Here is a 26,261-nt window from a genome sequence, read left to right as displayed (position 1 = left end):
TTATCAAAACAGAGATTGCTGCAGGAAAAATATTTAAGATTAAATAAAGAGACTGACATCTGTAGAACAGGTAAAACAAATTTGTAATAAATGAAAGCAATTACAAATGTATTTATTTATTTTATTTTACATTTGTTGACCGGGATAGTCCATCTGGGTGTGAGCCCATTTTCAGCAAAGGCCCGGGGAGAAAAGCTCCAATAAAACAAGGACAACACTGACAGGTGCAGTTACTGACACTGCACCTGTCAATGTTGTCCTTGTTTTATTGGAGCTTTTCTCCCCGGGCCTTCGCTGAAAATGGGCTCACACCCAGATGGACTATCCCGGTCAACAAATGTAAAATAAAATAAATAAATAAATTTGTAATTGCTTTCATTTATTACAAATTTGTTTTACCTGTTCTACAGTTTAACAGAAATATCTAGAGACAATAAAGATATACTGCGGTGGTGGTGCTGCGGTAGCGTTGTCGCCTCACAGTAAGACGTTGTCCTGTTCGATTCTCAGCTAGAGTGTCTTCTGTGTGGAGACATGCGTGAATGGGCGTGAATGGGTGTACCTTCACTGAAGGTTGTGTGTCAGGGCTGGCAACTCGGCACGTAAAAATCTACTGCCAATCAGCGGACCGGAGTTCTGCTGTGGCGACCCCTAACCGGGAAAAGCCGAAAGACACAACAAAGAAAGTACAATATACAATAGGCACTTTAGTGAAAAGGAGAAAGTTATTACAATATAGTAAAGTCATATATACATATATATATATATATATATATATATATATTTTTTTTTTTTTTTTGAGGGCAGGGGTCCATCTTTAGTTGATCATTTGAGTATACTTTAATATGTGTACATATGTATACCCTTACAAAAAAAAACCTATCAAATTATACTCTTATTGTAGGTAGCTGATAGGTGGTGTTAACAAGTGGGAGTGGGGTATTAAGGAGACTATAAAGTTTAGAGGACGAAATTTGATGTGGGCTTATGTGGTATTAGCCTGTCTTGGTGCAGGAGCAGAAAAAGTTGTTAGTGAGGTGGTCTTTGTGCAGAGTTTTGAATTGGTGTAGGTTGGTAGCATTTAGGATGTTTTGAGGGATTGAGTTCCAAAGTTTAGAAATGTGGTGGGAGTAAAGGGCGTCCCCGGCTTTGTTGTTGCTTTTGGATACTTGGAGGAGTGTTTTGTGTGAGAATTGGAGTTGCCGAGTGTTGGTATATGGTTGGAGTAATTGTTGTAGGGCTGGGGTTCTGTTTGGCTGGTATATTAGTTGGTGAGTAAAGACAAGTTGGGTATGGGTTAGTCGCTGTGGGAATTCTAGCCAATTTATTTGTTGTAGGGCAGACCAGTGGTGGGACCTATATGGGGAGCTAGTGGTGAACTTGGCTATTTTATTATAGGCTGATTCAAGTTTGGTATGGTCAATTTTGGTAAGGTTTGTAAAGATGGGAGAAGCATAGAGAACAGTAGATAACAGATGAGTCCTGGCAATGCTTAGTCTAGAATGGCTAGTTAGGAAATGATTAATTCGGTAAAGAGAGCCTAATTTGATGTCTGTTTTTTTTTTTAATGGCTTGAGAGAGGTCGAATTTTAATTTGCTATCAATTGTGACACCTAGTAATTTGGTATGTGAACTGGTGTTTATAATTGTGTTGTTGGAGAAGTGGATTTGAAAAGTGGCTGAGGGATTGGGTGTTTTGGTGGAGAGAAAGAGCATGAGTTTGGTCTTGTTTGGGTTCAGTATGAGGTTAGTGTTAGTTAGCCAGGATTCTACTTCTAGGAAGGATTGTTGTGTTATAGCCTGTAATTGTGTCAGAGAGGGGGAGGAGCATATCAGGGTAGAGTCATCTGCATACTGGATGACAGAGGCGACAGATGTGGATTTATGGAGTTGATTTGTGAAGATGGTAAAAAGTAGGGGGCCTAATATGGAGCCTTGTGGAACTCCTATGTTAACAGGGAGCACAGATGATAGCTCCTGTTGCCATCTAACAGCCTGCTGGCATTTGGTTAGATATCTGTGGAACCAAGCTAGAGAAGAATGACTGAGATGTAATGTGGCCAGTTCTGGCAGAAGTTTTTGGTGTGAAAACTGTGTTGAATGCCTTTGAGAGATCTAGAAAGATGGATGAGACATATTTATTCTGATTTCTGTGTTCATTTATTGTGTTAGTAAAACTGAGGAGGGCGGTTGTGGTGCTGTGGTGAGGATGAAAACCATGTTGTGTGTTTGATAGGAGGTTATTGGAGAGAAGGTAGTTTAGAAGCTGGGAGTGAATACATTTTTCTAGTATTTTGGAGAGGGTGAAAGAATGGCAATGGGCCTGTAATTAGTAAGCTCGGTAGAGTTGTTACCTTTATGCAGTGGAGTGATATAGGAGACTTTCCAGATAAGTGGGGACATAGTTCTCAGAGATAGAGCAGTTGATGAGAATAGAAATGGGGTAGGCTATGACTTCGGAGGCAGCTTTGGGGAATTCTGATGGGAAGTTGTCAGCAGCTAGGCTGGTGGGCTTCAGCTTACTGAGTAGTTTTTTTATGGTATGAGTTGGGACGAGGTTAAAGGAGAAGGAGTTTACACCCTTATTGTTGGCTGCGGGGAGTGTAGTACTGATGTTTTGGTCATAGTCAATAAGTGAGTGAATTGTGTTTATGAAAAAGGAATTGAATTGTGTCGCAATGTTATCATTTGATGGGGGTGTGGTAGGATTGGGGGTGGAAGTACTACCAGGATACAGGAGTTTGTTTATAGTGGCCCAGATTTTTTGGGGGTTGTTTTTGTTTCTTTACTGTGCAGTGATGTAGTTGTTTGAAAAGTAGAAGGCTGTCATTGCTTTTGTTAGTTAGCCAGTGTTCCCATGCCTTGTCCCTTTCTTTTAATAGGTCTTTGGTGTTGTTTCTAAGCCAGGGTGTGTGGTGATGTTTTATTCTAGCTATTCTGCAGGGGGCCCGGCTGTTTAGGACGTTGAGGAAGGTGGTGTTAAAGTGTTGAACAACACCATCTAGTGGTAGTGTTTTGAGGGGGGACCAGTTAATTTGTTGGAAGAGGGAGTTGAAAATGTGGGTATTAAATTGTTTCTTGTTGCGGATTAGCCTATAGACTACTTGTCTAGGTGGACTAAGATTGCTTCTTATTAGGTATGTGGGTAGGTGGCCACTTATGGTACTGGGGAGGCATCCTGCTAGAAGGGGTGTGTTATTTTTATTTGTGAGAGTCCAATCCAGGATGGATTGTCTGTTGGAGGTTTTGTCTATTCTTGTGGGGTTTTGTATGAGCTGGGAGAAACCATATAGGTTTATGAAATTGGATGGATTATTGGAATTATAGGTGTACCAGTCAGTGTTGAGGTCATCCATAATTATGGTTTCTTGGTGGAAGGTTGTGGATAGCCATTTAAATATGTCTTCAACTGTGCTAGTTTTATCTCCTGGAGGGACATAGATAGCCACTATGATAAGTGCTTTGTTCTTGCTGATATTCAGTTTGGTGATGAGTAATTCTGCATTGTTTATATGTAGGAAGTGTGGTGTTGATAACTTCTAGGGCTAGATTTTGTTTAAACATCATTGCTACACTTCCTCCACATTTATTTTGACGATCGAGTCTATATATGTTGAAACTTGGGGGAAGTATTTCATTGTTTTTGACATGTAGCTTAAGCCAAGTTTCAGTCAAAATGGTTATGTCAGGGGAATGTAAGTCAATTATTGCATGGAGATCATGGATTTTGTTTAGTATACTTCTTAAATTTATATTAAGGAACAGCAGGGAGTGTTGTTTGGGGTGAAAGGGTATGGTGGAGTTGATTGAGGTGCAAGTGGTAGTTTGCTTATTGGTAGTCTTGGGGCCAGGGTCGGGGTGGATGTTACCACTGAGTTTTAGTTTTTTATAATATATGAAATAAAGTTGTTATATATTTGCTTAGTTGTTTGTGGTTTCTAAATAGTGGTTCATTTTTGTGTCTGGTTTGATGGTATTTAAGTGGGAGGTAGTCTATTTCTGTGTTGCTGTAGAGGCTGGGTGAAATTTGGGAGTTGTAGTGGTGGGTTGTGGGCAGTGGAGAGTTGGTGATGGAGTTGGTGGGGTGGTCATAGTGGATGGGGGTGTAGAAGTTAGTTAAATGATAAAGAAGGGCTAGTGTGAATAGGTTGGCTGTGTGGAGAGATAAGACAGTAAAATAGTGTTTGTTTTAGTGGATGTAATGATGTGTGTTTTAGTGAATGTAACATTGCATGCTTTATTAGTGTGTTGAGGTTGTTAGACTGGGACTAACAGTGTGCGGTTAGTGTGTGTTGTGAGATGTTGGAGGGGGAGGTGACAGTTGTGAGTTTGTGGGTATGTGGTGAGAATCTTGAGAATTTTGGAGATTGTGAGAAAAAAGCCTTTGAAAGAGTCTGGTCTGCATAAAGTATTGTTATAAGCATGACAAATTGTAATGTCCTTCACCGAGTGTACAAGCTGTAGTGAAAAATCACTTTGCTAAGCTGTGTAACGTGGAACAGATCCATGAGAATGATCTAAATGGGGCAGAGTAAATACTGAAATAGTAAATATTTTGCAAGACTGTGACCAAGAATTTAAGACAAGATGATCAGTGAGAAATCTGACCAAAGAAGCTCAGGATTAAATACGGTATTAATACAAAATTAATTGTTTAGTATATGAACATGGATTCTGCTTGGACAACCAGTCAATGTGCCCATGATTAATCAAGTATTACCCAACAGAGAAAAGTCGTCTGCCAAACAAAATGAATGAACAGAAATCCATGCATCTCTGTCTGTTAAAAACAAAAGCTATAGTCACTGTATTTTCCACATTGTTAAGTGGAGAAACTGAACTCAAACATCTACATAGGAAGGAAAAACATATACATCCTTGCCCACTCTCAGCTTTGTCCCATACCACAACAATGTATGAAAATAAAAGAAAGATCCATGAAATTCAATCAGTGAAAGTCATAAGTAGAATAGATATCTTAATATAATCAGCTAAATATATAATCACTTGTGTCTCTGATTAAAAAAATGATAAATTCTCCAAATCAATGTACTGTGCAAGCATCCACATGTACATGATGGAAGCATGGGTAAAACATCTCTAATTCATTCCCCAAACATGAAAAGAGATGGAACAGGAAAAATGTTTCAGCACACATAACAGCATTTTTAAAAAGTAAGATATTTCTCTTTAGATAATGTCATTTTATAGCTTTAACTCATTCCTGGCTTGTTGGGGGGGTGCAAGTTTAACGACAGCTAGCTTTGGTGGATCACCTAAGCTTTACCTTAATGATCAAACCAGACTGGATATGGTAAACCCTGTATTATCCTCACCTAGGCATGAGTTGTTACTAAAATACTGTTCAAATGGGAACGGGGTAACTATTTGAAATGTCGGGACTCACTAGAATGAGTCACAAAATGCCGAGACTGAATAGCTGAAAGACTGGACTTGTAAATACTAAGTCCAAGATGCCATTTTTCAGAATGTTCCCTTTTCCCCGAAGTATAGTGATCTCTGAGTTGGTATATATAAGTTTGGAGGGGGTACAGGGGAGGCTTGTCTCCCTTGCAAAAAGAAGTTTTAAGGAGAAGAGCAGTTTTCAAGATTCACTCTTCTCTGGGTTTTCTGTCTTTTTTGTTTGTTTGTTGTTTTTTGGCCGTTGCATTTTGAATACCGACATTTCAATAGGGAGCTGTTCAAATGCATACATTGCGGAATATGAAAGAGAGTAAACAAATGTCCACTAACTGCAAGTGGCTAATTTATTCATACTCAGGCCTCAGTATGAAAGCAACGAGTCAAAGACTGTTTACTTGTGACTATCAGTATAGAAATACAATATTCAGTTTCATATAGTTCAAATTTATCAGGATGTTTGACTTGTCTTAGTCTTGACATAGTGAAAGAATCATGAGTTGCTTGTAAAGAGTGATGATTTGCTTTAGTAGTATGAAGACTTGTTTACTGTTCTGGGCTGTTTTTTTTTTTTTTTTGTTTGTTTTTTTTTTTTTTTTTTTTGTATTTCTCAGTACCTGAAGTGTTTCAAAGAGTTGTTCTGCAGTTGATCAAGTGACTTTACAGTACTGTTAATATTAATTATGATATAGTGGTTTGGGGTGAGGTCAGAGAAGAGCATTAAAATGTGCTGAGATAATATAATCTCAATTTGAACTAGAATAGGTATAAAATCAGAGTTACATAACCAGTCCTTCCTGGCTACTGCACTGGCCCATTTGTGTCCCTAGAAGTAGGCACCTTCATTCCTTCAGGGTGATGGCTGAGCAAAATAGGAATGATAGTAGTCATGCACACATCATGGATCAGCACTGCCCATTGAACTCTTCCATCAAGTGGCTTGTAATGTCTACTACAGCTGCTTACAGAGGGTGCACACATCTTATTGCACCACATGGAAATACTCCAAGTAGGTGGTGTACCACTGCAGCATAAGCTCACCAGGCTCCTTACTGAAGATGTAGTCCTGTAGATGTCACCATTGCAGTGAGTTGAGGTACCACCCTTCCCCCAGGAAGGGTAAGCTGACATCAGCTAGTCACTCCCATCCTTCTCCACTCAGCCCCTCAAGCATCCATGCCACTAATCGAATACTGGTCTTTTGGGAAGGAATCAGGGCTTCATGTCTCTTCACTATGGGGCCATTCTGGCTGCACTTTTTCTTGTCAGTTGACAATTATGCTTTACCTTTTGAAGTTTATTCCAAATGTTTCAGAAATAAGTATGCCATTAGGGAAATAACTGGAACAAAATGCAGCATGGTAATTGAGCATAGAACAAGAAAAGAACTTTGAATTGTTGAAAGAGTAACAAAGACACATATTGAGGTGTTTTGATCTGAATAAACCAGTTCCAATACACGTAGATAACAGCAAGACTGGAAATGATATAGACATTTTGCAAGACGATAATGTGATAGGCATGAGTCAAGAGCCTTTACAGACTATCAGAATAAATATGCTTATGGACAAAAAGACATGCTAGGTATAGAATATGACTGTGTGAAGTTTAATCAATATATTTATTAAAAAGACATGCTAGTAGGAAATGACATTAGCCATTACAGAGTATATTCATAAAAAATATCACTGCACAAGGCACCACCCAGATTGTAAAGAATGCTGTTGCATTTACATTGATTTAAACTGAGTGTGAGTCATTATAAATTAGTAAATTAGTAAAAGACATACTTAGAGCCGATCTGTTAAGCTGCTCATGCTTGGGATAGCAGCAAGAGGATCTTCTTGGTTACAAACTGGACGTTAACTTGGTTACTTTTTAATTACCCATGATAGAAAAGAAGCCAAGAGAATTTTAGAAATATGCTTTGGAAGTCAAAGAAATAGAGGAGCTTGAGGAAATTACTTTAGAAGGTTGATTTTGATCAGAAAATGTTTACTAAAATATCTAGATGTTAAAGAAAGATTAAGGCGTGAGGCTGCCCATGAAAATAAAGTCTCAAATGTTTCTGAAATATATTAATGTTTAGAAAAAATGCTTATGAGTACATATGTGACATTAACTTTACCTCCAACGAAAGTTTTTTTTTTGCTTATGGAAAGGGGGGGTGGGGTAACATATGTGTACCCTTCTTTAACAAACTGGCACCTTAGCTTCATTTAGAGTTTTCATGTATAAATAATGATATCTGCCTTCCAGTAAAATATTCCACAGCCCGAATGTAAAGTTGATGGAGAAGGTAGCACATACACTTTCGTCCAGGCCATTCTTCCATATTTCACAGTATCCTATATTACATCCACCTGTGTGACATCATAACCATGCACACATACTAAATAAAGAAATTCTACCAGGTGCTCATTGTTTATTATCATTTGAAGAATAAAAATATCCTTTGTAAATACAAAGGTACAACTAGTGGTGGTAGTGGTTCTTAAAGTAGGCCTAGGTGTGAACTTGATCAAGTCTTGTCAGTTAAGGTTAAACAGGTGTACCCAGTAGTATTTTGGAAGAGTTTGCTTATATTTTTCAAGGCACTAGATGATTTATTAGGCATTTTTTTTACATATTGATCTAAATACAGTATTTCTTTTTTGTCCACCTAAAAGCATCTCATCAGCTTTGTTTATACACTTAGGAGTTAGACAGCATGAAGTATACAGGTACAAAGATCAATGAGCCAACAAATCTTCAAGCAGTATTAGACAGAACTGGAGTATGATATATTATAAGTCCTAAGAAAAACATGAAGTCAAGTCAGTGCAATGGGAAAATTCTCTTTGCAGAAAAACTAGACAATTCTTGGCATGGCCAGTTATTTACCCAAATTCACAACAGGTCTATCAGAATGTAATGTACCACTGAGAAATGCTCATAAAGTCAAAAGTGAGTGGCTGTTGGGCACTGTTCATAACACATTTTTCCTGCCAATCAAATAACTTATTATGAGACAGACAGGTCCTATTTTTACTAGTCTCAAACAAGTTAATTTAGATTTTGGTGTTATTCAAAATGGTCAATGTACAGTTCTTTTACAAAAAATAATCTAGTAGCATATACCTCAAGCTCAAAGTCGCTGCCCACTACTAAAGAAAATTATGCTCACTTAGAAAAAACACGTGTGTGCGTGTGTGTGTGTGTGCGTGTGTGTGTGTGTGTGTGTGTGTGTGTGTGTGTGTGTGTGTGTGCGTGTGTGTGCGTGTGTGTGTGTGTGTGTGTGTGTGTGTGTGTGTGTGTGTGTGTGTGTGTGTGTTTGCTTGTTGTAAACACTTTTATCAGTGAATCTCAAAGAGGTGTACATGTTGTGGAACCATACTCCGATCTAAAACGCACCCTTACACACTGTTGCATGGTCCTCCAACACTAAGACATGTAGCAGCATAAAGGGGTTCCACAGTGATGCGGAATTCTAATGAGGAATTCTGGGATGAGGGGCATACTCTAGCTCTGTGCTCCCACCTCAGAACTGCCTCCAGGAAGGTATCTATATGGCTGAGTGATAAAAGAAACATTTTATCATGTAGATCAGCATGGTTATCCCCACCACAAAGCATGTGTGAACATGGCCAAAAGGCTGTACACAACTGACAAATATGAACATGGTGAGGGAAGCCACTAGACACCAGGGATTCTTCTTTAAAGTTCCATAATGTCACCATGATCAAAATGGAGATCAAGAGATGATGGAACCAATGGACACCAGGGAGTCATTTTTAAAGTTCCATAATGGCACCATCATCAAGACAGAGGTCAAGGGATGATGGGACCAATGGACACCATTGATTCATTTTTAAAGTGCTATAATGGCACCAGTATTACTGCAGAGATCAGAGGGTGGATGGATGCAGTAGTAGACCATCAGGGAATAAGTACCATAATGACAGCAACATTACTACAGAGACCGAGAGGGTAGATACACTAGACATTATGGAATACTCCTCAAACTGCTGTAATGACACCAGCATTAGTAAGGAGACTGGGATAGTGGGGGAGGGGGGCACCAGACACCAGAGAAACCACCACAAAGTGCTCTTAGGCATAGATACAGAACAGCATAACAGGGATTAGTGGGCACCATCAAATGCATTATAAAATGCAGTAAAGGCACCCATCACAGCACAGGGATCATGGGGGTGGAGGAAATCACTGGACACCAGGGAATACAATACAAAATGCCATAATGACACCAGCACTAGTATAGGGATTGGGGTGAGGAAACCATGGGACACCAGGGCTAAAGTCAGGTTTTGTAAAAGCATAAACATCATAAGAGTAAATGGGAGTTGGGAAAACCACTAGACCACCAAGGATGGCTCTTTAAAGTGCACCAACATCGTAAGAGGGATCAAGGGTGGGGAAATATACTAGACTATCAGGGCCTAGTACATACATACATACCCTAAAAGCACAAAATTATTTAAGCGACGGTGGAAACCATGAAAGGATAGATATGAAAGTGACAGGTACAGAGACTGCAGTGTGTGTCACTGTTTGTGTATGTGTGTGTGTGTGTGTGTGTGTGTGTGTGTGTGTGTGTGTGTGTGTGTGAGAGAGAGAGAGAGAGAGAGAGAGAGAGAGAGAGAATAACTGGAGGGGGAAGCCAATGCCTACACAAGCAGCAGGTTACTACCACAATGTGCATATCAGCCATGGTCTGCATATCCCTGTACTGACTGCAATTTACGAAATATTTAAGTTAGCCTATAATAAGGTCTTACCTCATTGCGGCTGATATCTTTCTGAATCGCAAATGGGTATGTTGCATTAGAAGAACCTTGAATTCCTGGGGTTGTTTCTTTGTTTACATTCATTTCTCAGATTTGTTTATGAACTATTTAAAATAAATAATGTGTATAAAGTTTCATGACTTGACATTTTTATTATTAAATAAGCATTGAATAGTTAAGCCAACAAAGTTTAACACATTTAGTCTACAATCTAAAAGCAAATTTAGAAGTACATATACAGCTTACATATCTGTTTGAAACAAGAATGCCTATTCTTACTTCACTTTTCTAATCTAGCTGATAGCTCATGGGTGTATGTGCTGCTTATTGAAACCTAAAGTCATGAAGATATGTACTGCTTACTTTTTAAAGTGAATGTAAGCATGATTACTTGGTTTGGTATTAGGTCAAGAGTCTGCATAAATAATTTGATATTTGAGTTATAGTCTGATATACAGTATATATATATATATATATATATATATATATATATATATATATATATATATATATATAGCTATATGTATACATATATATATGTATATATATATATATATATAGCTATATGTATACATATATATATATATATATATATATATATATATATATGGTTTACTATTACAATGCTGACGTAGCATTGTATGCCTAAGAACTATTCGAACTACAGATGTTTGAATAGTTCATATGTGTCCAAGCTACATAATTGAACGTTACATATGCAAATGTACTGTGCATTCGCAAATATGAACATTCGATTATGTACAGGGATTGTGGTACAGTGCGGTAAGGGAAATACATCCCTTTCCTCACTGTAATGCGATCTCAGAGTTGGAATATATAGTTGGGGGTGTGTGGGGGGCTTGCCCCCCCTATATAAATGGGATGTTAGGTGTACTAGTTAGGGAGTTACGGCAAGGGTGGAATTGCTGTTAAGTGCTGTAAAATGTCATGTTCGCCATTTTCAGCATTAACAGCTGCTTTTTGACATTAGGGCCGTTAGGTAATGTGTACTTTCGTCAAAATAGTTCGCTGTTAAGTACCGTTTTTTTTTTTTACTTCAATTTTTTAATAGTAAACATATATATAATTACAGCTGTTTTTACTGAATCTCACTTCATTGAATTACAAATGACTGAACAAATTCGACTGAAAACACATTTGACTGAAAAGGGGGCAAGCCCCCCGCCACTATACCCCTTTCTAAAATAAACTGACCCCACAATCCCAAAACAGTGGAGAAAAGAATAAAAATGCACACAGTGAATCACTGCTGATGCATAAACACATTTCATAGAAGACATTAGAGAGAACATACCTTAACATGCTTTTTTTAAAGGGATCAAGAACCCCTGCACTTCTAAAGCCAACTCTTACTTAAATGCATTAACTTCACAGTCGTAAAACAGTTAAGAAAATGAGAAAAACACAGAGAATTGCTGCTTCTTTACTTTATAATTTTCAGTCAGTCATGATTCACAATGAGTTTTTAGTCAAATTTGATTTCAGTCAGATATGATCAATCAGTTGTGATTCAGTGAAATGTGAATCTTTCAAAAGAACTGCTACCTTATATGAATATATATATATATATATATATATATATATATATATATATATATATATATATATATATATATATTTACTATCAGAAGCTTGACAATCAGAACCACAGTTGTATTGATAACAGCAACAGACCACTGACACTTGATATTCCAAAACACAGCAATGTTGCAAATACCTCAAATCCCAAAACACCCTACCACTCAGGACCTAGGAGCAAGAGCTAACATAGGTCCAGATGGGAGGCAAGGTCTGACATTGGGTATTGTTGGTCTTTGATTCGATATTGTCAGTCTCTAACATTTTGACAGCTGGTGTTTGTATTTCGTTATGGTTCCAATCAAGGTTCAGATTATCTGGATTGTAACAGTATACCATATGTATGATAATGGCAAGTGAAGAATCCAGTACATGGAAACGAACATTATCACCATATTCAAAAACACTTCCAGCACTCCAAAAGATAAATTAAACACTCCCTTACTAAAGAGAATAACAAGAAGGTCTGCATTTTGTACTTTTAATAAATGAGTGTATCTTTTGGCATGCTTGAAGTGTTTTTAGATATTGTGCATGTGTATATACAGATATATTTTTAGTTATGTCTAGATGTTAGTGGAGTGGAAGGATAAAATGTGGTGATGGTAGATAGCTGGGAGTGTAGCTCATTTCCCTTGGCTTATACAGATCTTCTTTTACTTATTTGGTCTGACGATACAGGTTGAGGCTGAGTGGCAGTGTTCCCAAAGTGTGCAGTACCTCAGTAACACAGAAGTGTTCAACCAATTAATTTTTAGTCTTTGTGACTGTTGAAATCTGTCTTGAGCTACTTTAGAGCAAAAAAGAAAATTGTCTAATCCTGCCAGCATCTCAAATGGATAACTATTTTCAGGTCTTCGTGTATCCTCTCCAAAAGTGGACGATGCATGTCAATGACTCACTGGGAAACAGCAACTTTATCAGTGAAATGAAGTTCCAAGAAGTAAGCATGCATATAATTTCAATAACTCCTTATATACTCTTACATCGCACACTAATAAAAACAAACCACTGACCCTTTTTTGCATTTCTGGAGACTGGTTTCCAGGACCACCTGCATTTTGTGGGCTTGTCACTGCCAGTGGACAAGCAAGGAGCTTCTGAGCAGTTAGGTGTTTGTTTTTTCCCAAAAGCAATTTCACCTTTAAACTAAGAAACCATCATGATGGTGATTTTGCACACACAAGCATTTAGCCCAGAACAAGTAATGCACCTATCATTGCATTAACAACTGATCAGAAATGGAAAACATTGACCTCATATGGTGATTGAACCCAGGATGCCCTACGTTTCATGTGGTTGTCACTGCCACGGGACCAACAAGGAGTCTCTGGACTGTTAGACACCTGGTTTTCTCTAAGAGTAGTTTTTCCTTTCACCTACAAAAACCACCATGATGGCAATTTGGAATATGCAAGCATGCATTGCAATACAAATAATGAACCTAGGTATTGCATTAACAACTGAACAGGAAAGGAGACACTGACCCATGTCTAATTTTGGGAGCTAGGCTGGATCTGTAGATAACCATGTCATTATATAAATGCTTGTCTGGGAAGATTTTCAAGAAATTGGTTGACGAAAAGAAAGAAAAAAAGTTGGCAAGGACAGAATCTCAGGGAACACACTACTTTTTGGGAAGTCAGTATTCTGAAAAAGTTTTTTTCTCAAACTTTTGAAATGTAATCAAAAATACAAACACCTGTCTAGGCTCCAGTGTTGCTTCTGGACAGGAAGGGGCACCATCACTCCCTTATGAACCTTAACAGATGGCATTCTTATGAATATAGTTAAAGGTTACCTGACTGGACCTACATTTATAGAACTGACAAAAGCTTTTGATCTAGTCAATCACTCCCTTCTCTCCTTTTCCCTGTTTGCTGATGGCTTATGTGGAAAAGCCTCAGACTGGTTCAAACATTGCCTGTTAGACAGGTGCTTCTGCTTTAAAGTCAGATCCTTAATTTTCAGCTTCTCTCACCAAAAACAGGCATTCCCAAGATTTGTTATCAGATGTACTGATGCCTCTTTCTTCAAGTTCTTAGATTGCTTTTTCAGATTTGTAAGAGAAACATACAAACAATGACTTTTAAGTATTTGCAAGCTATGGTTATATGGTTAAGCTTAAAGCCAGATTTATGACATGTTTAATTCAGAGCATATGAAGTGTGCACACTATCCTGTTTATTTAAAGCATGTATAGATAAAATGTATAACCATGCATAAAATGTGCTTCTTCCAAATATAGAGGGTTATAATATCTATCTGATAACGGGTTCACTTGACCGACAAAGGTTGCATAGTATAGATACCAGAGAAAGGCAGTGTGTGCTTGGATACTGAGGAATCAGCATGGCTCCAGAGAGTCAGAGAAACAATGTCTGTCAAGTATTTACCAAGCTATGACTGAGTAAGGCAATTAATGGAGATAATTAAGGCTACAATCTGTTAACAAGCTCCATCCTGTAGTCCAGGGTTTGATTCCCTTAGCCTCCATTTGTCCAGTAAGGGATCCTCAGCAAGTCACTTAACCAATCAGAGCTCCAGGGCTGTGTATGAAAAAGGTATATATGGATTAGTGTTCTCCTCCTGCTAACATACTAAACTTTAGGCAAATACTCCAAGCTACAGAAACAAAAAGGTATAAGAGACACTTGTCCATTAAAACTTAACTTTTATTACATCAATAAAAGCCCCTGGCACCCTGACTTATACTAAACTGATCAGGTCTGTACTAAACCTTGTTAAGCTTTAGCATATACTGAATTTGTGACATGTTTACAATATATATACATTGCACACACTGCACTTGTGCAAATGTGTGTAATGACGTGCTTCTGAATGCAGATTTCCAATTGGAAACCAGGATCACATGGCCAACGAGGGCTACATAATGTAGTTGTCAGAATGAGTTGATCTCCTCTTGGAGAATGAGATGTTAGCTTTGTCAGCAAAAAGCTGGACAAACAACAACTCTCAACTGTTTACAGGATATGACTGTGCTGTTAACCTTTAACATATATGTTTAGAGTATAGTGCACACAATGCTGTGGCACTAAGTGGACTGAAATTCCATTGGGATCCTCAAAAAAGTGAGAGAGAACATATAAGTCTATGGTTGTAGCACATTCACCCTACTCCAAGGTATAGCAATCTCAAGAGTTATTATGTATAACTAGCAGGCTTATGGGCTGCTGTCCCTCCACTGGGGTACAGGAAGCAAAGCCTTTCCACAGAAGTGTTTTGATGTTAAATATTGAACATTTTGATATTTACTGTGTGCAGATTATAGCTGCCTTTTTTTCTTTTTGGAGGTTGCAAGTCTTACAATTAATAGGTCTCACACTTCTAATAGAGACCCTACTAAATGAATATCTAGCTAGAATATGTAAATGAGTATAAAGATGGGCTGCTTTTCAAAAAGAGGCAGTATAATATCATCCATTTAGCTGAAAGGTTCACATAAATAACCTGTGTTACAAAGCATACATGCTACTGTAGAAGGAGCAGTCTGTGCTTGTGAACTTGATGTCTTAACATGCTCACTAAATTAATTGATAGTATATTCTGTGACAAAGGGTGATACTGCCAGCCCAGCTATCTAGAATTTTGTAAATAATTATATGTCATTTGTGAATATCAACATGATTTATATAGAAGTGTGACAAAGGGAGATACTGCTTGCACAGCTATCTAGAATTTTGTAAATAATTATATGTCATTGGTGAATATCAAAATGATTTGTGTAAGAGGCTTGTGTTACAACTGTGTTAGAACTGTATGTTGTGTGTATATCAAACTGCTGGTGTGTGTTGAAAAGGGTTTGTAAAGTGCTGATCTTAAAAATATAACCACAGTGTACCTTACTGGAAAAGAACAGAGATGTGCATACACTATTGTAATTGTTTAAATGTATATATTTTAACAATGGAAACTGGAATACAGAAGGTAAACTTGCAAAACTTCAGAAAATAGCTGAAATTAAATTACTTTATGGCTGGGCCATAAAAAAAAGTTAACTTTCAGTTTCAGTGCAGCAACAGACACAATGTCTGTGCTGAAAATGTTACTGTATTGTCTTGGAAGTATTTATTCTTTTATGACTTCCAGGATCTGCAAAGATCTGAGGGAAAGCCCTTTTGTATGTATTTTCACAGGTAGGTGTTAAATACTGCTAGCTTTTAGCAGTGGAAGTTTTAACTGGGATAGAGTCAGATGATAAGAAATGATGTCATTCTGCAAGCTATCCCAGCAGTAAGATTTGAGATACTAATTTAAGAAGTCTCTGAAAGAAAGATAGTATTCTGTATTCTGTTTTTGACCTGACAACATCAGCTAGAGGATCTATTCACCACATCTGCCTTGCTGCTCTAATTAAGTAAGTCTCAGGAACACTACATTATAATTTTTTTTAGATACAGTCAGGAATATAGCAAAGCTTAATTTAGATGTTTTTCTATATTTATTTGAGATTGTCCTGCAATATTGTTTTAAACATTTCCTGTGATTTTGAACTCTGCTGTCACTGTAAATATATACTGAGTATTTTCTTGTCCTTTTAATATTTATTATTAAATATATAACTTCTTTTCTCAGTATTTATTAATGACCTATATTTGAACATACCACAAGCAACCTGCATCCAATATGCAGATGACTCGACATTGATCTGCTCTGCCATAAATACTCCCTCTCTCCAGTCCATCACCCAAACAACCTTTCATAACGTTGAAAAATGGTTTATGCAGCATTGCCTCCTCCTTAATCCCAAAAAAACAAAGCTACTTCTCTTTACTCCTACTAATAAATCTCCTACACCTCTCTTTACTATCACCTCAAATAATTCAACCTGCATTAACCCTGATAATACCACTCGACTATTAGGGGTAACCAGTGACAGCCATCTTAACTTTGATGAATCAAATAAATAGTACTATTAAAGCTGTAAATAAAAAAATTGGGACACTCTATAGAATTAAACCTTTCCTTACCCCAGCAGCCAGAAAAAACATTGCTCAGACCCACCTGCTCTCCACCCTTTTTTATGCTTCGACCATTTATACCACACTTTCTAAAAATAACATCAATAAACTCTCAACCTGTTATAACAGTATAGCTAGATTCATTAATGCAACTCCCCTTAGAACTCACCACTGTTATAACCTGAAACAACTAAATTGGCTTGAACTAAATAACCACCTACTTTACCAACAACTACTTATAATTCATAAAACCCTTCACTTCCCTGAAAATACTCCAAGCCTGGCTACACTTATTTCTCCATATAAGAACCTAAACACACTTCGTTCTGCCAACAAGTTTCTAGTATCTATAACTAAATCACATAATAAAGCTGGTGATGCACTATTTTCTAATTCCATAGGGAAACACTGGAATCTAATCCCTCAAGAAATAGCTACTCTTCAGTCCACCTCTCTCTTCAAAAGACAAATCAAAGCACACCTTACTTCTCAATGGCTATGTCCCTGTACCAATCCCGATTGAACGTATGTCTCAATACACCTTATTATTTTTCCTTCCTGTCCCCTTACTGGCCCTACCTGAAGCTTTCTGGATTTGAGAGGTGAATACTAAGGGATTCCTATATCTCTTCATAACTTTAGTATGTAGTTCTTGCTTTTTGTTGTTAACTTGACCTTATTTTTTAAAATGTGATAGATATCCTCTCTTGTACCTTGTATAAATCTACTAAGAAAATTGTTATAAATCACTGTAATTTTATCCATACTGGAGCTTTTCTCCCCGGGCCTCTACTGTAAACGGATATATATCCAGCTAGACTAGCCCGGTCAACAAATGTAAAATAAAAATAAAATAAAATATATTTAAACCTTTCATTATGGCTGATCTATCTAGAGATATTTAAGTTCTGGGAGTACTTGCATATTTATTTGGTGACACTGTGTAGGCTATTCCTAATAGCCTTGCTCTTGGTCAAACTACCATTTGTACTGATAGTAACATTATGCAGTAAGATTAGACACCCTTTGTTAAGGGCCTTAAAATAGCTGATAAAGAGGTGGCTACCATATAGTCTGGGCAGAAGGGGACATAGCTGGTAAACCTGTGGCCAGCCTTTCCCAGGTGTGTGTGTGTGTGTGTGTGTGTGTGTGTGTGTGTGTGTGTGTGTGTGTGTGTGTGTGTGTGTGTGTGTGTAAAACAAATCTCCAAGAGTGTGTGTGTCAGCTAGTCAGCTACTTGGGCATGGACAAAAAGCACTGGTTGGACAGAGAGAGTTTTAGAGTCTTGGCTTGGCCACTCAGCTGAGATCTCAACTCTATAGCTGTGCCAGTGGGGAGTCTTATTGGGGATCTGAAGAAAGAGGGAGAAACCAGCAATGGAATGACTGTGGTCTCTGTGTGTTCTTAAAGGAAAATGCACTTGATGCAGAAAGCTGCATCTGGAAATACTGTGTGTGTACCTGTCATCCTCCCAATGTATGTCCCCCACTGGTGCTAGTGGTGACGATTGAGGCTCCTTGATTACTGGGTCAGTGGTGGGGTGTCACATATGTCTAACTAGAAGAAATCATCAGCAGCACCTTTTCCTTTTTTCCTACATGGAGTCAGGGTGTCATGTAAACTATCCATATTTTTCTCAATTCAGTGCTACTCCACTAACTTCTTCAGCAGTCATGCCCGACTGCTACACATCTTCTGTTACGCAATCCTTCCATCACTTTGATGGCTACCCTCATTTCCTCTTGCCTTCTTCCTGTAGCAGATTGTCTTCTGCTTTTCTGATGTACCTAAAACACTGTAATCTGTTCTCTTTCAAGTTCTCTGCAACTGAAGCTACTCTAGTTTCTGCTCGGAGGTCTTCATTTCTTCATATGAATCATAGCGTGCAACCTACCATTCATCTCCATCTCCCCTGGCTTCCTGAACTGCTCTGCCTTCACTGCTTAGGTTCCTGTACCATACAGAAACATTAGTCACACTACTGTTTTGTACAACTTACTTTTCAGCTTTTTGGCATAATTCTGTCACACTCTACCCCTGACAATCTGTGCTAGTTGGTTGCAGTCCCTTTGATTCTGTATTTGACCTCCTCATTCAGACTTCCCTTTTCCTTCCACAATTCCTCCAATGTATTTGAAGCTATTAACCCTTCGAGCTCAGTTCTCAGCTTCTTTTGATCCCCCCCCCATATCTGCTGCCATGACAACTGCATTGCCTTTATTCAGTTTCATCCAATATGACTTCAGCTTAGCATTCTATTCTCCTTTTATTTGCATAAGTTCTTGTTTAGAGTCTGCCTGTAATGCCACATTATCTGTATACAACAGCTTTGTCCTGTTTGACTTGTTTGCTAATGTAGTATATCACCAGTATGAACAGTGGGTTCAAAGCTAAACCCTGACACACACTGACTCCCCTGGAAACCCTTCTATGAATCCAAACACTATTTGTACTTGTGTCACTGGGGGCTTGTATATACCCTGCACTATTTCTACCAATGTTTCTGTGACTTCATATAAAACGTGGACTGCTCAAATTCATTTATCAATCTCTCTCTCCAGCATTTTCATGCAGTGTGACAGTAGTTTGATACGTCTATACTACCCACAGTTGTGAATGTCCCTTTTGTTCTTGTACACGGGCACTAGGATACTTACTCTCCAGTCATTTGGGAGATAAGCCTTTCCTTCCATCCTGCTATGGGAACCCTCCGGAGCCATTTCTCACCATCTCAACCAACATCTTTATCATATCTGGTATGACCTCATCTGAGCTTCATTTTCCTTAGTGCTGTTCTTACGTCTTCATTGTTGGCTGCATCGGGAGCAGTACAGCTTCTGAGTTTTTTCTTCATATTGAAACTGTTGGAAGTATTCCTTCAGTCTGCCTTTTAATGCCTTGTGGACTGGATAGCAGGTTATTGCTAGATTCCCTATGAAGGGTGTCTGATGTCTGTCCTCTTTATCTTTCTGTCTTTGCCTTGCAAAAACTGAAACTATTTGTGCCATCTGCTAGGTCACTTGACAGAAGCTGTTAGAGTACCTCTGATACCTTCTTTGCTACAGTTACTACTCATCTCTTAGCCATGTTCTTAACTACAATAAAAGTACTTAAGTAAATATACCAAACTTACCAGGTTTGTATTAACACATTACACCCTAAACTTTCAGTCTGGGTAAGACTGAATATGTGCTCAATATCGGAGTATTTAACAGAGTAACAGAACTCTTATGTTTCAGCAAAATAAAAAAATCTTTATTCACAAATGATCGTGCGAGACCAAGTAAATTAGCCTGGATTTCCCCAAACAAAGAAAAAACACTGATATTTGTAATAAAAGTACATTGTATAACCAAAAGAGGCATCATCAGACAATGTATTCTGACCAATGAAAACAGTAACACAACTGAAGAATTGAACAGTTTATACTGACAGCACTTTCTCAGATCTCTTATTGAATCTTTGACCATGAACAAAAACTACATTTCATTTTAACTGAACTAAGTCCATCAAAAACAGGAAATGCTATGTCAGCTTAAAGAAATGAAACTAACTCAGACACATACTTCAGATTCCATCTTAAATAAAGATGGATTCAGGACTGACTCCATTTTGTATAGCAAAAAGTACTTTCTTCTCATCTGTATTCATTTAATAGATTTTGGTGTAACATCAGCATACATGTATATATATATATATATATATATATATATATATATATATATATATATATATATATCTGATATGGAGACACAAAAGGGGAGTTGTAGGTATGGAGGTTCATAGTGTTGCTTAGTTTAAGTGTGTATGTTTGATGCCTTTTACTTTAGTGGAGGACTGTTTCTAGTTCAATACAGGGTATTTTGTATTGGAGTTTATGTTTTACTGGGCTGTCAACTTTAGATTATTTAAGGTTTTCCCAAATCATTCTTTCTAGGTTTTGTTTTTATTTTTTTAATTGCTATACAGTTTGTGCTTTGATGTTTCAAGAAATTACTATGAATTCTAATATGTAAATTCAATAGAAAATAGTAGATAACCCCAACATGAAGTTTCACTGTTGTATTCTGTTTAAGAAACAAGCACTTTAAAAAGCGCTTTTAAACTACATGCAAAGTAGAATTGTTAGGTATTCCCTGAGGCAGACTCTATGCATTTTCAGTGTGCGCAGCAAAAACCAATCTACAGAAGAGAAGTTAGAATGGTTATATAATGTGTATTTTCTGATATTTTAATTGTTCATTATGAGCTGGTGCTTACAAAATTATAGTACAGGCTATTGTTTTACACCCACATTAAGACATTGCTGCGATTTCATCACACATGAATATTTTGTCACATGTGTCTTTAAAAATAGATTCTTCTCCCACTCAGTTTCAGTCACAGATCTGCTGCAGTTCATGCTACAAAATGCTGGTCCATACCTGGAACTGTCCTTTACTATGGTAACTAAATTGAGATCAACCAGTAATGAACAGTAATTGCTAGCAATGTTTCACACCTGTAAAAATAAAACCTGTTTAGAAAAAGACAATTTCAAAAGTGCAAAAGAATTACAAAAACTGAAATAAACTTCATTTCATTATCTTAAATCAGCCTACAGTGTATCTCACGTTAAAACGATGCAGATGGCGAAGGAAGCGTGCAGTCTCTTTGACTTGTCACATCAATAGGGTAAACAAGCTAGCTGATACTTGCCAGTACCCTTCAGGGCAGAAATAAATATTTAGTCATAAAAATGAGGTTTATGCATCATGTGTGGCCCAAATAGCAATATGCAGTAATGATTCCAAACTGGTGCTCTATAGCTAGGAAAGCCAGCTCCTGTGGCCTAGAGGGATAAAGACTTTACTATGTCTAAGGTGATCCAATTTTGATTAGTGGCTTGGATGCTTGATGCAGCTAGCAGGCAGGAACAACATACCATCCTTTGGGGGGATCTAGTCACATCCATCTGCAAGTCTTTAAAGGAAGGGGTAGAACGTGTGGCCTGGGTGTGAGAGTGAAACCATGCCATTGTTTGGTGGCAACCATCATTAAGGATGTGCATGAGAGCCCACGTACTTGTATAGGGTAAGGCATACTGCACCCTCAGTGATATGGATCATGCATCCCCTCCTCACCCAGGAGAGCGATTAGAATATATAGAAATGCCATCATAACCAGGATGTCAGTGACAGAGTGCAAGCATTCCTCGTGGCAGCCTGATTAATGACCCCCTACTGATGGCAGTCACACTTGTAGTTCTGGAGATGATCTTCACCATGAGGGACGGATTGAGCTCATGCCTAATTAAGAGAGGTTTGATGCTTGACAGGTTTGGGGGCAAAAGGGACAAGGAAATAAAAAGCATCTCTCAGGCTTAGTTCACATACTGGTAAGTTTCAGCAAACGTTATCAACTTACTGAGAATGTAAACATTTGTAACTTCAGATTTCATTGCCACATGTTAACACTAGAGTTTAAATTAGAATATCTTTAGACTGTAAATGACATTGCACCTGTCTGTACAGTTACTTTGTTCTCAAGCACTGCTCTTTTAACTCAGGATACAGGAGCCCGCTGGATGGCACATTCCAGAATTCTGTTTAAGTTAAAACTGAGCTGCTGATGAACCTCTTCTGGCAGTCCTGGCTTTGATTCACTCAGACACTGCTTGCAAACTGTATAACTTTGAGCAAGCTACTTAAGCAGATAGTGCTCTCAAGTCAACTCTGAAAAGAGGCATTTATGCATAGTTGGCTTACCCAGGAATAAATTATTAAAAAGAGGTGAAAAGTCAGCAGAACCAATATGCACTGAGAGGTTACAATGATTTTCAGTTTGAAATTCTAGAGGAAGCTGGACTCCCGCCACACAAGTTTCCCATGTTATACAGTTAAACACTGCTGAAAGATACTTGATCATCTCCTGCTGTGCTTCACCGCACGGTGCAGTAGCTTTGGTTTCACACAATGTCTTATCGTAGTAAGAACCCCTTGGTTTGATGTCTGGTATACTGATCACAGTTTAAAAACAGTATTCACAACTTGACAATGATGGAATAATCATAAGTTTGGGAATCAAATGGTATCATAAATACATGCAACATATGTTGTTTTACAGCATAAACAAATCAGAAACCCCTGATACCCCGCTGCAAGCTTAAGAATATAAGACTGTATACAGAATAGGAAAGTGCAATACAAATGCTGACAGGAACATAGGAAGTCACTAGGCAAGCAGTGAATGACAGTATAAGAAGCCTTGTCCTTAACCAGATCTAAGAATAGGTGCATAACCCTTGAACACCCTTAAGGATAACCATCCATCCATCCTCAACTGCTTTTCCCATTTTGCACATGGGGTCAGGGTGTCACTTTTGCAGTGACAATCATCTTGAGTCAAGATTTACACCACCAGGTGGCTAGCCCTGCCACGGTAGTTCATTCACACCACTCACTCATGTACACACTCTCACCTATGGCCAATTTAGAGTGTCCAGTCCACCTACTGCATGTCTTTGGAAAGTGGAGGAAACCGGAGCACCCAGAGGAAACCCACATGACCACAGGGAGGACATGCAGACTCCACACAGAAGGCACCTTAGCCGAGAATCGAACGGGAGAACCTTTTGCTATAAGGTGTCAACACTAACCGCTGCACCACCATGGCCAGCCCTTAAGGATAAGGACATCCTTGTGTAATTAATAATGTTAATGCTAACCTCCTTTTTAAAATGGGAGATATAAATATAATCTTTGGGGTGAATTTGTGGCTCCTCATCCATTTGTTTGAGAATGTTTTGAAGGAGGTGCTCCACTTTATATGCAGGAAAGTTAATTCCATAGATAGGGAGCCCACTGGGATATGAAACTGTCATTCCAGTCAGTTTATTAATTTGTTTAATTAGTTACTTATTTATTCATTGTATAGATTAAAGTCTTTTGTATGGGTGTTGGATGTGACATTGGTCATCCTAAGGTAGTGTAGTTCAAAAATGGCTGACTCTTTCATGGCACATTAGATAAACATACATCACCATGCCAACAAGCATAAGGATAGTCAAGCTAATCTCTCAAGGGAGGAGAGGGTTTCAGGATCATTGATTTTCTTATTCAGAAATCTCTTTGGTCTTCCTAGTTGTGCAATATATTTTGTTTGTTACATGCCTAATAGGATATTATTTTCAATAATGGAAATATTGAGGGGAGAATTTAGTGCATTAGTAATGTCTTTACAACTGAAAGCAATTCTCTTGAATATCAGCTGGGCCCAAGAGAAGGATTTTCTAACTATGATGGAAATGTGAAGGCCAAATGCAAATATTTTATCAACACTAGTGCCAAAGTCTTTTATGATTATGTCAGTCTGTAAAAGAGTATTGCTAATATGGTTGGATGTAGCTATAGCTTGTTTGTTAAACAGTATCTCACTATCAATTTTTGTATTCAGTTTTAGATCATTTTGCAAATATCAGGTGTGAGCATAGACCAGCCTCTGTTAGAGTATTTTGGTATCACTGGAATCTGAATAGCAGTACCAAATCTGCAGTCATCGGCAAACTTGGACAGCCACACTCCTTGGGCACTGGCCTAGGTGTCAGCAAAATAAATACCAAAGAAAAGAGGTCCCAGCACTGAACCCAGTGGGACTCTGCTGGCTGCATTTTCACATTCAGACAGGGTACATGCAATTTCTTGACTTCGGTTTTATCGGAAGGCCCAGTGGTGCAGTGGTAGCATTGTCACCTCACAGCAAGAGGTTCTCCGGTTTGATTCTCAGCTGGAGTGCCTTCTGTCCAGAGTCTGCATGTCCTCCCTGCGTTCATGTGTGTTTTCTCTGGGTACTCCGTTTTCCTCCCAGATTACAAAGACGTGTCTGGAGTGTTTCTCCCTGGGCTCTCTCTGAAAATTGGCTTCACTCCATGTCGGACTTTCCCATTAAACAAATGTAAAATAAAATAAAATCTGATAGCCAATAAATAATCCAACAGATGATATAGAAATTTATATTGACCATTATTAATTCATCTATAATACCAGAATGGGGAATAGTATCAAAAGTCTTGGCCAAATCTAAATAGGCAGCATGTACTGATAGACCATTATCAGGGGTTCTGGGACCTTTTCAAAGAAACTTAACAGGTTCAGTAGACATGATCTACCCATTACAAAGCCCGATGGAGTTGGATCACAATCAATAATAATGTTTATGTCTGTGTTTAAGAGTTTGGATATTATTGATTCCATGGCCTTGCATATAAGGATGGTAAAACGGATAGGCATGTAGTTACTGGGGTTAGAAGAACCACACTTATGTAGAAGCATCAATGCAGCAGCTCTCAAGTTTTTGGAACAAACCCAGAGTCTAAGCTAGGGTTCAAAAGACTGAAAAGGGATTCTGATACCTAGTATTTAGCACTGATGGGGATGCACCCAGGTATGTTGTCAGGCCTCATAGTTATACATGTATTATTTTTAACTTTGGACACAGATTCTGAGAATTGTTCAATACTGATTTTTGTGGTGAGGTAGAATAGGACTTAATAATGCAATTAAGAAGTAAATAATGCAGTGAAGAGACTGTCTTTTCCAGAAAAATCTACATACTTTGACATACCTGATCAGGTTTTAATTTCAGATGTCATGGACAATAATACAGTGAATACTGAACAAGTAAAACAATGGACTGTGAAATATATAATTTTGTAACAAATTCATGAGTCAGTCTGAAGTTCAAAATGGGTTCAGAATATAACAGAGGAAATGCAAAAAAAAAAAAAACATGGCCAGATGGTATTATTTTGCAATGGGAGTAGTCCAGGTAGGTATATGGAAAAACTGCAAGCAGTGATAAATGAATGGGGAGTGGGCATTACTTGAATTACAGAAATATGACCAATAATATAGCAGTGCCTGAGAAAAAGTTGTTCAAGAGTGACAAGAGGTGAAGCTGGAGTTTGCATCAACACAGAGAGAACAGCACCAAGTGTGAGGTCAGAGTGGATGAGGAACACTATCCACTGAAGGTAGCAAGACATCAGACAGGGTCAGAACCTAAATTACCTGCACTGGCAGTTAAGGATGAGAAAACAGGGGAGACCTGGCACTTCAGTACAATATATCAACATCAAAGGATGAGGGTCTAGAGGGCAGAATAAAGGAGTGGGATACAAAAAAGAAAGCAATAGTCATGGATGATCTGAATCAGCTTCAGAACAAACCGGAAGATTCTGATGTGCAGGTTACAGAGAAACAAGGAAATGACTGAGGTCTCGGACAATCAGGAGCTCAGGCAGCAGGCTCAGGTTTGTTTCAAACATAAATAATTTTGCATATAGTCCTAAACAAGGCAGCACAGGGAGTCATGAATGTCAAAGTGAAGTTACCATCAGCCAGCAGTGACCATGCCACTATTTGGAACAGATCAGGAAAAAAGATAAAAGGCAAAACCAAACATGATGGCAAGTGATTTCGGCAGAGTGGTTTAT

The sequence above is a fragment of the Protopterus annectens genome, chromosome 17.part0 (assembly GCF_019279795.1).
Source record: "Protopterus annectens isolate FY-2018-M chromosome 17.part0, PAN1.0, whole genome shotgun sequence".
Taxonomy (NCBI): domain Eukaryota; kingdom Metazoa; phylum Chordata; order Ceratodontiformes; family Protopteridae; genus Protopterus; species Protopterus annectens.
The sequence above is the reverse complement of the archived record's forward strand: the minus strand, read 5'-3'. Positions refer to the sequence as shown.